This window comes from Notolepis coatsorum (assembly GCF_963971535.1).
Source record: "Notolepis coatsorum genome assembly, chromosome: 10".
Lineage (NCBI taxonomy): Eukaryota > Metazoa > Chordata > Actinopteri > Aulopiformes > Paralepididae > Notolepis > Notolepis coatsorum.
The window spans coordinates 77,497,738-77,510,673 of record NC_140174.1 but is presented as its reverse complement, the minus strand read 5'-3'; positions in this window follow the sequence as shown (position 1 = coordinate 77,510,673).

Genomic DNA, 12,936 nt, shown 5'->3' with positions numbered 1-12,936 from the left:
GGCGACCATTCAAAGCCAGGGAGAGAGGACTTAGTGAGAGCTGTTAATGGATTGGCTAAGGCGCAAAAATTGCGAATAAAGCGCCTGTAAAAATTTGCAAAGCCCAAAAAACGTTGTAACTCCTTGAGCGACGAAGGCCGTGGCCAGTCCAAGACTGCACTCACCTTGGCTGGATCCATGCGAAGATCACCCTTCATCAACACAAAGCCCAGGAAGGAAACGGTGTCAGTCTGAAACACACACTTCTCTGCCTTAACAAATAGTTGATGCTTAAGGAGACGTTGAAGCACCTCACGAATGTGCAGTTGGTGTTGCACCATATCGCGAGAAAAAATTAGGATGTCATCTAAGTACACAAAAACTGACACCCCAATTAATTCCCGCAGCACGTCGTTAACCAGGGCTTGGAAAACTGCTGGAGCGTTAGCTAAACCAAAAGGCATGACTAAATACTCATAATGCCCGTTAGGCATGTTAAATGCAGTTTTCCACTCGTCCCCCTCCCTAATCCTGACCAAATTGTATGCATTATGTAAGTCAAGTTTAGAGAAAACCTGTGCCCCCTGTAAGCACTCAAAGGCGGTGTCCATGAGAGGCAACGGGTATCGGTTCTTGATGGAAACGTCGTTCAATCCCCTATAATCAATGCACAGCCGCTGACTCCCATCCTTCTTAGCAACAAAAAAGAAGCCAGCGCCTGCAGGAGATGTGGACGGACGAATATGCCCCGGACAGTGCCTCTCGAATATAAGTGTTCATGGACACTGTCTCAGGGCGAGAGAGAGAAAACATCCGCCCACGGGGTGGAGAAGTACCAGGTAGAAGATGAATGGGGCAGTCGTAAGGTCTATGAGGCGGTAGTGCGTTAGCACGCGTTTTACTAAAAACGTCCGCCAGGTCAAAATAGACTGCAGGCACTCCTACTAAATCGGGGTTGGGAGATACGAAGGAGTCTGCAACGCTCATCGTCAACCTGGAGAGAGACAAAAGAGGGGAGGGGGGGGGGGGGGCGGGTGAACTCTCGCCAGCATCAGCCTTGACGCCGCTTCCCATGGAGAGTTCACTCGTAGGGTTATGTAATGCGAGCCAGGGGTGGCCTAATACAATCAGAACAGGGCGACATGACAACAAAAAATCTCAACATTTCCCACCCATTACCCGCCACCTGCACCCGTAGCTGCCCGGTGCGTTGCGTAATGAGGCCACATCCCAGGGGTTGCCCATCCAAAGATTGGACGGGAATGGGTACCTCTAAAGTTTCTAAGGGGACCCCCCACTCGATAGCTAACCCCTCGTGCATAAGGTTCCCCGCCTCCCCAGAATCCACCAAAGCCCTGGTGGTTTTAACAACATCCCCCCACACCACAGAAATGTCAAATACAGTGTGATTGTCCTCAATGACTGGGAAAAAATGCCCCCCCGCTAGAAGCTTCCCTAAGCCTAGCGGGCCCCCACGTTTCCCGACTGTCCCTGACAGGCGGAGAAGCGATGCCCCGTGCGGCCACAACGAAAACACAGCTTCTCATCGATGTACTTGTGTCTGTCCGCCTCGGACAGGCTGAGGGCGCCGAGTTGCATGGGTTCGCCACCCAGGCTCTCTCTAGGGTGGGGAAGTGCGGGGGGTTTGACACCGAAAGAGGGGCGGAAGAGTGCCTGCGACGAGGCTCCCCTCTCGCGCTCCCTCTCCCGATGTCGGTTATCGACCTTGATGGCCAAGGAAATGAGGTGGTCCAGGCGCTTGGGTAGCTCACGAGTTGCCAGCTCGTCCCGCATGCACGCTGAGAGCCCCTGCCACTATGCGGAAATCGATTGCATAATCTGCAACAGTGTGAATGCCCTACCGGCAGGACAGGAGTCGACTGCCGGCCTCGTAAATGGAAATCATCCGGGAGGTATCAAATACATGACGCATCTCCCGGGTGAAGGCATCCACATTGTTGCAGATCAGCGACCCATTCTCCCATTCCGCAGTAGCCCAGGAGAGGGCCCGACCAGTAAGCAACGTGATGATGTAAGCTACCCAAGACACATGAGAGGGGAAAGTGCGGGGTAGCAGTTGGAAAATAAGAGAGCACTGAGTGACAAACTCACGACATCCCTCCGGTCTTCCTCCGTAGCGGTCAGGGGGTGGCAGCATTGGCTCCCGGATGATGTCCTCTCTCTGGTCGGGAAGTCCCAGCTCTCCTCCCCTGCTGGCCTGCGGCGCTCCAGTAGCAAGTCCCCTGGCTGCCTCCGTCTCGGCAGCGTTGGAGCGTTGACCGCCGCCAGCGCCGTGTTAGCCGTCTCCCGGGAGGATACCGACAGGTCTCCTAGCCTGCTCAACTCGACGCTGATGGCCGACTGGCGGTCAAGAAGAATCCATAGCTGGTCCCGCTGCGCAACCATCTCCTCTCGTATCTCCTCCATGGTACTCATCGTTGTGCATCGCGAGTGGCTCAGCAAACTCTGACCAGCTCCTTCCCACACAAACGGTTTTCTGAAGCCTCGACAACAAGACAAGGGAACAGAGAAAGAATAAGTAGTCACCAACCAAACATTCCAATCAATTAGCAGTGACAGCAAATTGACAGCACAGTGACAGCAACCAGTGGCGAGTACCAATCAGTGACAACACAGGAATGTGGGCGTGACCAGGGCCGCCTGGGAGAAATGCGAGGCCCTGTGCGAGATTTAAACGCGAGCCCCCCCCCCCCCCCCCCTAAAGGTAAAGAATTATAATAATAATAATAATTAATAATTTCATACAGTCAACATATTCTTAAATAATAGCGCTGCCCGAGGCTGGGCATGATGCAGTCAACATATAGCAAGAGAGAGAGAGAGAGAGAGAGCGAGAGAGCGAGAGAGAGCTCCCGTTCTACAGTCAATATACAGTGTTATCGCTGCACAGACCGGGCAATGCCCCTGACCAGAGGAGAGAGAAATATAATATAGTTATTAATGCACTATATAAGCTCAGAACACAGCTCAGAACACAACACATCTTAGAACACAGCTCAGAACACAGAACACATGCAGAACACAGCACAGAACACAGCTCAGCACACAGCTCAGAACACAGCTCAGAACACAGAACACAGCTCAGAACACATCTCAGAACACAGCTCAGAACACAGAACACATGCAGAACACAGCACAGAACACAGCTCAGCACACAGCTCAGAACACAGCTCAGAACACAGGACACCTCAGAACACAGCTTCATCTAACGAGGAGTCGCAAGGTTTAACTGAGGCTAACGTTAACATGATGGCACACACACAGTGGCACACCCTCCACCAGAGCAAGGCCAGAGAGAGAGAGAGAGAGAGACATTGGAAAGAAACAACCCAAAACCAGAGCAAATTGAAATGCTATTTGGCCCTAAACAGAGAGTACACAGTGGCAGAATACCTGAGCACTGTGACTGACCCAATACTAAGAAGATCCTTGACTAGGTACAGACTCAGCGAGCACAGCCTAGCCATCGAGAAAGGCCGCCATAGGCAGACCTGGCTCCCAAGCGAAGACAGACTATGCATTTACATTCACATTTACATTTAGTCATTTAGCTGACGCTTTTATCCAAAGCGACTTACAAGTTCTGTACGACAAGACAGCAAGAAGGGTACAACTGCACCAGTGGAGGCTGCTGACCAAATTTTTAGGTGAAGCACAAATTATTATATTATATTATATATTAAATCATATTTTTAAAACATCCCCCACTGTGTGTCAGTGGTCAGTGGACACAGATGAAAACATATTAACATTAGGTGACAGCGCACCTGACCAGATGAAATCATATTAGGTGACAGCGCACCTGACCAGATCAAAACATATTAGTTGACAGCGCACCTGATCAGATCAAAACATTTTAGGTGACAGCGCACCTGACCAGATCAAAACATATTAGGTGAAGGTGACAAGGAAGCCACAGACTCATACCCCCCCGACACTCAACTAACCGCCTCGGACAGTCCTTCATACCAGTGGCCATCAGGCTCCACAACAGAACTAATAGGAACCCAAGTAGGACAATAACACTACCTTATGCATACTGCACCTTATGTGGATACTGTGATACTGTGAATAATGAATAATGTATATTTCAGTTAGTTAGATAGTAAATTATATTGACATATTTGTTTACACTGCTTGTGTTGTTTTCACTACGTGTACCCCCCCCCCCCCCCCCTTCCCCCATGCTGCTATGATGCCTGAATTTCCCCAAGGGGATCAATAAAGGAATATCTTATCTTATCTTAAAAGGAAAGATGAAATTACCTACCTGGGTTCCATCCTATAGAGGCAAATCTTTCCTGTGACAAAATGGGATCCAATGTAATAAAACTAAGTCAACCAACGAACTAGATTCCTGTACCGGATCTCCTCTCTGGTAAACAAGAATACCTTGAAGACTCTAACAGGAGCACTCATTCAAGGGTACTACGACTATGCTTGCACCTCATGGTACCAAAGCACCTCAAAGGCACTAAAAACAAGATTACAAACATCACAAAACAAACTGGTCAGACTACTGCTTGACCTTACTCCTAAAACCCACCTCACCCCTGTCCACTTTGACAACCTAGGATGGCTTAGAGTAGACGACAGAGTACAGCAACTTGCAATGGGCCTGGTCTACAAGATACACTACACTACACCACTAAGATACCCATGTGCATGTTGAAATACTTCCCAAAGGTCAGTGAATACCACGACCACAACACCAGAGGGAGTTCCACAAATCATGTTCAACCCAGATAAAATAATTTAAAAAGTAAAAAAAAATAAAAAAAAATTAATAAAAGAAAATAGTCATAACTTAGAAATGAGATTGCATAGGTCTATGAATCGATATCGCGATTCTGTTTCGATTAATTGCCCAGCCCTACAGAGTGTACAGTAAGTTAGCTTGGTGATTATCATTGTGATGTAGGCTAAGCTGGCTAGCTACTGTTAGCATACAAGCACTGTAGCCTACTTACTTTTTCATCCACAACGTTTTTTCTGATCCAGATGCATAAGTCCACTTCTTCATGTTGCTCAGTTGCTGGTTTATACTTCGGTCCTAATGTTGGCGCAAAGTTTAATTTAGCCTGACTTGACTTGTTATAGCTGTACATCTTACTAACTACTAAACAACAACTTTCTCATAGTCTCAACTTTCACATAGTCAAAACGGGTCCAGCTGCATGTCCGGAGGATAGGTTTAGCTCGGGCCAATCTCAAGTTTCTCAAGTTTCTTTATTAGTTGTCATACAGAAGTATGCCCACCCGCTAGAAGCTTCCCTAAGCCTAGCGGGCCCCCCCGTTTCCCGACTGTCCCTGACAGGCGGAGAAGCGATGCCCCGTGCGGCCACAACGAAAACACAGCTTCTCATCGATGTACTTGTGTCTGTCCGCCTCGGACAGGCTGAGGGCGCCGAGTTGCATGGGTTCGCCACCCAGGCTCTCTCTAGGGTGGGGAAGTGCGGGGGGTTTGACACCGAAAGAGGGGCGGAAGAGTGCCTGGCTGCGACGAGGCTCCCCTCTCGCGCTCCCTATCCCGATGTCGGTTATCGACCTTGATGGCCAAGGAAATGAGGTGGTCCAAGCGCTTGGGTAGCTCACGAGTTGCCAGCTCGTCCCGCATGCACGCTGAGAGCCCCTGCCACTATGCGGAAATCGATTGCATAATCTGCAACAGTGTGAATGCCCTACCGGCAGGACAGGAGTCGACTGCCGGCCTCGTAAATGGAAATCATCCAGGAGGTATCAAATACATGACGCATCTCCCGGGTGAAGGCATCCACATTGTTGCAGATCAGCGACCCATTCTCCCATTCCGCAGTAGCCCAGGAGAGGGCCCGACCAGTAAGCAACGTGATGATGTAAGCTACCCAAGACACATGAGAGGGGAAAGTGCGGGGTAGCAGTTGGAAAATAAGAGAGCACTGAGTGACAAACTCACAACATCCCTCCGGTCTTCCTCCGTAGCGGTCAGGGGGTGGCAGCATTGGCTCCCGGATGATGTCCTCTCTCTGGTCGGGAAGTCCCAGCTCTCCTCCCCTGCTGGCCTGCGGCGCTCCAGTAGCAAGTCCCCTGGCTGCCTCCGTCTCGGCAGCGTTGGAGCGTTGACCGCCGCCAGCGCCGTGTTAGCCGTCTCCCGGGAGGATACCGACAGGTCTCCTAGCCTGCTCAACTCGACGCTGATGGCCGACTGGCGGTCGAGAAGAATCCATAGCTGGTCCCGCTGCGCAACCATCTCCTCTCGTATCTCCTCCATGGTACTCATCGTTGTGCATCGCGAGTGGCTCAGCAAACTCTGACCAGCTCCTTCCCACACAAACGGTTTTCTGAAGCCTCGACAACAAGACAAGGGAACAGAGAAAGAATAAGTAGTCACCAACCAAACATTCCAATCAATTAGCAGTGACAGCAAATTGACAGCACAGTGACAGCAACCAGTGGCGAGTACCAATCAGTGACAACACAGGAATGTGGGCGTGACCAGGGCCGCCTGGGAGAAATGCGAGGCCCTGTGCGAGATTTAAACGCGAGCCCCCCCCCCCCCCCCCCCCTAAAGGTAAAGAATTATAATAATAATAATAATTAATAATTTCATACAGTCAACATATTCTTAAATAATAGCGCTGCCCGAGGCTGGGCATGATACAGTCAACATATAGCAAGAGAGAGAGAGAGAGAGAGCGAGAGAGCGAGAGAGAGCTCCCGTTCTACAGTCAATATACAGTGTTATCGCTGCACAGACCCGGCAATGCCCCTGACCAGAGGAGAGAGAAATATAATATAGTTATTAATGCACTATATAAGCTCAGAACACAGCTCAGAACACAACACATCTTAGAATACAGCTCAGAACACAGAACACATCTCAGAACACAGCACAGAACACAGCTCAGAACACAGCTCAGAACACAGAACACAGCTCAGAACACATCTCAGAACACAGCTCAGAACACAGAACACATGCAGAACACAGCACAGAACACAGCTCAGCACACAGCTCAGAACACAGCTCAGAACACAGGACACCTCAGAACACAGAACACATGCAGAACACAGCACAGAACACAGCTCAGCACACAGCTCAGAACACAGCTCAGAACACAGAACACAGCTCAGAATACATCTCAGAACACAGCTCAGAACACAGAACACATGCAGAACACAGCACAGAACACAGCTCAGCACACAGCTCAGAACACAGCTCAGAACACAGGACACCTCAGAACACAGCTTCATCTAACGAGGAGTCGCAAGGTTTAACTGAGGCTAACGTTAACATGATGGCACACACACAGTGGCACACCCTCCACCAGAGCAAGGCCAGAGAGAGAGAGAGAGAGAGAGACATTGGAAAGAAACAACCCAAAACCAGAGCAAATTGAAATGCTATTTGGCCCTAAACAGAGAGTACACAGTGGCAGAATACCTGAGCACTGTGACTGACCCAATACTAAGAAGATCCTTGACTAGGTACAGACTCAGCGAGCACAGCCTAGCCATCGAGAAAGGCCGCCATAGGCAGACCTGGCTCCCAAGCGAAGACAGACTATGCATTTACATTCACATTTACATTTAGTCATTTAGCTGACGCTTTTATCCAAAGCGACTTACAAGTTCTGTACGACAAGACAGCAAGAAGGGTACAACTGCACCAGTGGAGGCTGCTGACCAAATTTTTAGGTGAAGCACAAATTATTATATTATATTATATATTAAATAATATTTTTAAAACATCCCCCACTGTGTGTCAGTGGTCAGTGGACACAGATGAAAACATATTAACATTAGGTGACAGCGCACCTGACCAGATGAAATCATATTAGGTGACAGCGCACCTGACCAGATCAAAACATATTAGTTGACAGCGCACCTGATCAGATCAAAACATTTTAGGTGACAGCGCACCTGACCAGATCAAAACATATTAGGTGAAGGTGACAAGGAAGCCACAGACTCATACCCCCCCGACACTCAACTAACCGCCTCGGACAGTCCTTCATACCAGTGGCCATCAGGCTCCACAACAGAACTAATAGGAACCCAAGTAGGACAATAACACTACCTTATGCATACTGCACCTTATGTGGATACTGTGATACTGTGAATAATGAATAATGTATATTTCAGTTAGTTAGATAGTAAATTATATTGACATATTTGTTTACACTGCTTGTGTTGTTTTCACTACCTGTACCCCCCCCCCCTTACCCCATGCTGCTATGATGCCTGAATTTCCCCAAGGGGATCAATAAAGGAATATCTTATCTTATCTTAAAAGGAAAGATGAAATTACCTACCTGGGTTCCATCCTATAGAGGCAAATCTTTCCTGTGACAAAATGGGATCCAATGTAATAAAACTAAGTCAACCAACGAACTAGATTCCTGTACCGGATCTCCTCTCTTGTAAACAAGAATACCTTGAAGACTCTAACAGGAGCACTCATTCAAGGGTACTACGACTATGCTTGCACCTCATGGTACCAAAGCACCTCAAAGGCACTAAAAACAAGATTACAAACATCACAAAACAAACTGGTCAGACTACTGCTTGACCTTACTCCTAAAACCCACCTCACCCCTGTCCACTTTGACAACCTAGGATGGCTTAGAGTAGACGACAGAGTACAGCAACTTGCAATGGGCCTGGTCTACAAGATACACTACACTACACCACTAAGATACCCATGTGCATGTTGAAATACTTCCCAAAGGTCAGTGAATACCACGACCACAACACCAGAGGGAGTTCCACAAATCATGTTCAACCCAGATAAAATAATTTAAAAAGTAAAAAAAAAAAAAAAAAAAAAAAAAAAAATTAATAAAAGAAAATAGTCATAACTTAGAAATTAGATTGCATAGGTCTATGAATCGATATCGCGATTCTGTTTCGATTAATTGCCCAGCCCTACAGAGTGTACAGTAAGTTAGCTTGGTGATTATCATTGTGATGTAGGCTAAGCTGGCTAGCTACTGTTAGCATACAAGCACTGTAGCCTACTTACTTTTTCATCCACAACGTTTTTTCTGATCCAGATGCATAAGTCCACTTCTTCATGTTGCTCAGTTGCTGGTTTATACTTCGGTCCTAATGTTGGCGCAAAGTTTAATTTAGCCTGACTTGACTTGTTATAGCTGTACATCTTACTAACTACTAAACAACAACTTTCTCATAGTCTCAACTTTCACATAGTCAAAACGGGCCCAGCTGCATGTCCGGAGGATAGGTTTAGCTCGGGCCAATCTCAAGTTTCTCAAGTTTCTTTATTAGTTGTCATACAGAAGTACAGAATACTTTTATACAAAATGCTTCTTTATGTTACATTTTGTATAAAAGTATTCTGTACTTCTGTATGACAACTAATAAAGAAACTTGAGAAACTTGAGATTGGCCCGAGCTAAACCTATCCTCCGTACATGCAGCTGGACCCGTTTTGACTTTGCAATGCAGCAATCTCTGATTGGATTTGCAAGGCTGCCAATCATATTCAGCCTCCGTGTATTGGATGTCAAGGGCTGTCAATCAATCAACCCTCCATTCAATGGCAAGAGTTTAACTGCACAGACCGTGCTTAGATGAAGTTAATAGCCTATTTTGATTCGCTGTTATTTATTATTTATTTAACAATGGGTCACACCTGTGAAGTTTTCTTCACGAATAATTACTGCAGGCAATACTGCAGTGCAGGCCTGCTCAGAGCTGTCAATTTTGGCCATTTTTGAAAAGAAAAAAAAATTCACTGGCATTTTTTTACAGAGGAAAACATTTATAATAAAAAAATAATAATAATAATAATTAAAAAAAATATATATATATATAGTTTATTTTTTTTACTTTTTATATATATATATATATATATATATATATATATATATATAGGTATATGTAAATTAATAATAATTATGAATTATGAGTGAATTTGTGTTTCACGTGTTGTCATAGAGAAACCTCCACTGAACTGCACCCACTGCACACAAGATGAGGTGGAAACCGAGCTCCACTTCTTAACAACCTGCCCACTATACCAAGACATATACTTCCCACAAATTGCAAACACCCAAAGAGACTTTGAAAACATGGACAATAACTCAAAACTCCCATACCTACTGGAAGAAATACAAGAATGTGAAATAAAGCCCATTTGAATTGAATTGAGTGAGAGAGAGAGAGAGAGAGAGAGAGAGAGAGAGAGAGAGAGAGAGAGAGAGAGAGAGAGAGAGAGAGAGAAAGAGAGAGAGAGATCTCCACGGCGGGAATAGAATAGATTGCATGAAAAACTCACCCTAACGCAGAATCAATGGCAAAGTTGGAAGGAGACGATGTCGACGCATTTTCCTACCGTGGAGATGAAAAGTACCAGTCCCATCCATGATATTGTCCCCCCGTTGGGATGAACTTGGGAGTCCTAGTTTATCTGCCACACGTTAGCACTCGATAACGTAGCAATTAGCAATTAGCTAAAGGCAGGGACAGGTAACTAGCGTTAGCTAATGCTAGCTAGCTAGCTAGCGTTAGCTAACACTAGCTAACTAGCGTTAGCTAATGCTAGCTAGATAGCGTTAGCTAGCGTTAGCTAGCGTTAGCTAACGCTAGTTACCTGTCCCTGCCTTTAGCTAATTGCTACTAGCCGACATAGCTATAGCCTGACTGAAGGTTCTAACATGCAACAACTTTCATCTTCAGTCCATCTGCCGAATGTCCTCTTCGTCTTGGCATAACCTAATCATACTTGGTATTGATAACAAGCTTATGGCACACAGTGTTATTTCTTCTGCTGCGATGCTGCTTTTCAAAAGACATCCACTTGCTCCTGTGGATAGCGCTGAATAGACCCTGTACCTGGCTGTAGCCCCTTCCCTCGTGGATCCGGTCTTCTTCACATCTCTCTACCGACTACCAGACCGACGCCAACCAGCTCGGCTCCCCCTAGTGTTAGTCCTCCAACGATGCTTTGGACAAAAGTAATTGAATGAAACCAATAGTATATCTGCAGAGCTCGGAACACTATTCTACAAACGTGTCTATCTGCAGAGCAGCAGAGCCGCAGAGCCCGGAACACTATTCTACAAACGTGTCTAATGTGAAATATATAAGCATGTAAGCAAAACAAGATTTTAGGTCTGTGATGAAAAAGGGCCTAGCAAAAAAATAAAAAAAATATTTTTTTTAGAGGCCCCCCTTCCCGCGAGGCCCTGTGCAACCGCACTGCTCGCACGCCCCCTGAGGCGGCCCTGGGCGTGACAACCAAAATGCGAATACCAACCACCAGGTGAAAACATTCCAGACTGAGAGGGGACCCAGAACGTTACAGTACCCCAGTAAGGGGACGCAACACAAGGCCACAGACAGGGTAGCTGGGGAAGACAGACCCAATAACTAAACAAGAATCAAACACAACAGGAACAGGCTAGGACAACAAACAGAATCAGAGATACAAACACAGAGAACAACCTAAACAGATAGCAATTGTAATATTAACAATAAATGCAACAACAGCATATTGTTCAGGAGAATTATCACCATAGAGTGCATCATCTGCAGGTGACCGCTAGATGGCGCTAAGAGACTACTGTTCCAGACACAGGATAACATAAGGAAGACAGTGCAGATAGTAGAGGAGATACAAAAGGAAGGAGGAAGTGCAGTATTAGTTAGCCTAGATGCAGAAAAAGCCTTCGATAGTGTAAGCTGGTTATTTCTATATAAAGTATTAGAGAGATTTGGATTAGACAAAAACGCTATGAAAACAATTAGGGCATTATATCAAGAACTGACGGCTAGGATTAAGGTGAATGGTAGTCTGACGGACCGGATTAAACTAGAGAGAGCTACCAGACAGGGTTGTTGTCTTTCGCCGACGCTCTTCGATGTATTCATCGAACCACTGGCCCAACTAATTAGACAGACCAAAGACATCAAAGGGGTGGAGATAAGGGGGACGGAACATAAATTGGGATTATTCGCAGATGACGTGATAGTATATATGAGACAACCAGACATAAGCTTCCCGACACTGATGGATCTGCTGACAGAATATGGATATTACTCAGGGTATAGACTTAATGTGACAAAGACACAGACATTAGCACTGAACTACACACCAACGATAGAGATCAAAGAAAAATACAAAATCAAATGGGACATGGACAGGATCAAGTACCTAGGGGTGAACATCACAAGAGGGGGGGAGGGGCTATACGATGCAAACTATACACAGATACATCAGAAAATCAAGAGAGATCTAGAAAGATGGACAGTGATGCCCCTAGATTTCAGTTCAAGGATCGAAATCATTAAGATGAACATATTACCAAGGTTACTATACCTATTTCAATCCCTACCTATATTAATACCACAAAAACAATTTAGGGAATGGGATAGACAGATATCAAGATTCATTTGGGGGGGGAAAAGGCCAAGGATCAGATATGTGACTCTACAATTACCAAAGGAGAAAGGAGGGATGGCAGTACCCAGTTTAGAAAGCTATTACTATGCAGCACAGCTTAGAACAGTAGCATGCTGGTGCAATGTGAACTATGAGGCCAAATGGAAAGATATAGAAACCAAAAGAGAGGGATTCAAAGTGCAGACACTGATAGGAGATATGGAGCTGTTCAGAAGACAGGAACAACTACTAGATCCAATTACCAGATTCACTATAAACATATGGAACACAATAGTAAAGAAATACAAGCTAGAAAAAGAATCTAAGATACTGAGATGGATAGCACACGACAACAAATTCAGACCAGGGATAGAAGATCATGGGTTCAAGAGGTGGGAACGGGGGGGTATAACAGCAATGTGCACGATGACGGAAGGAGGGGAGATGCAGACTCTACAAAAATTGAAAGAAAGATACGGACTAGAGAATAGGGACCACTTTAGATATTTACAGATTAGGGACTACTATAACAAAGAAATAAAACAAGATAG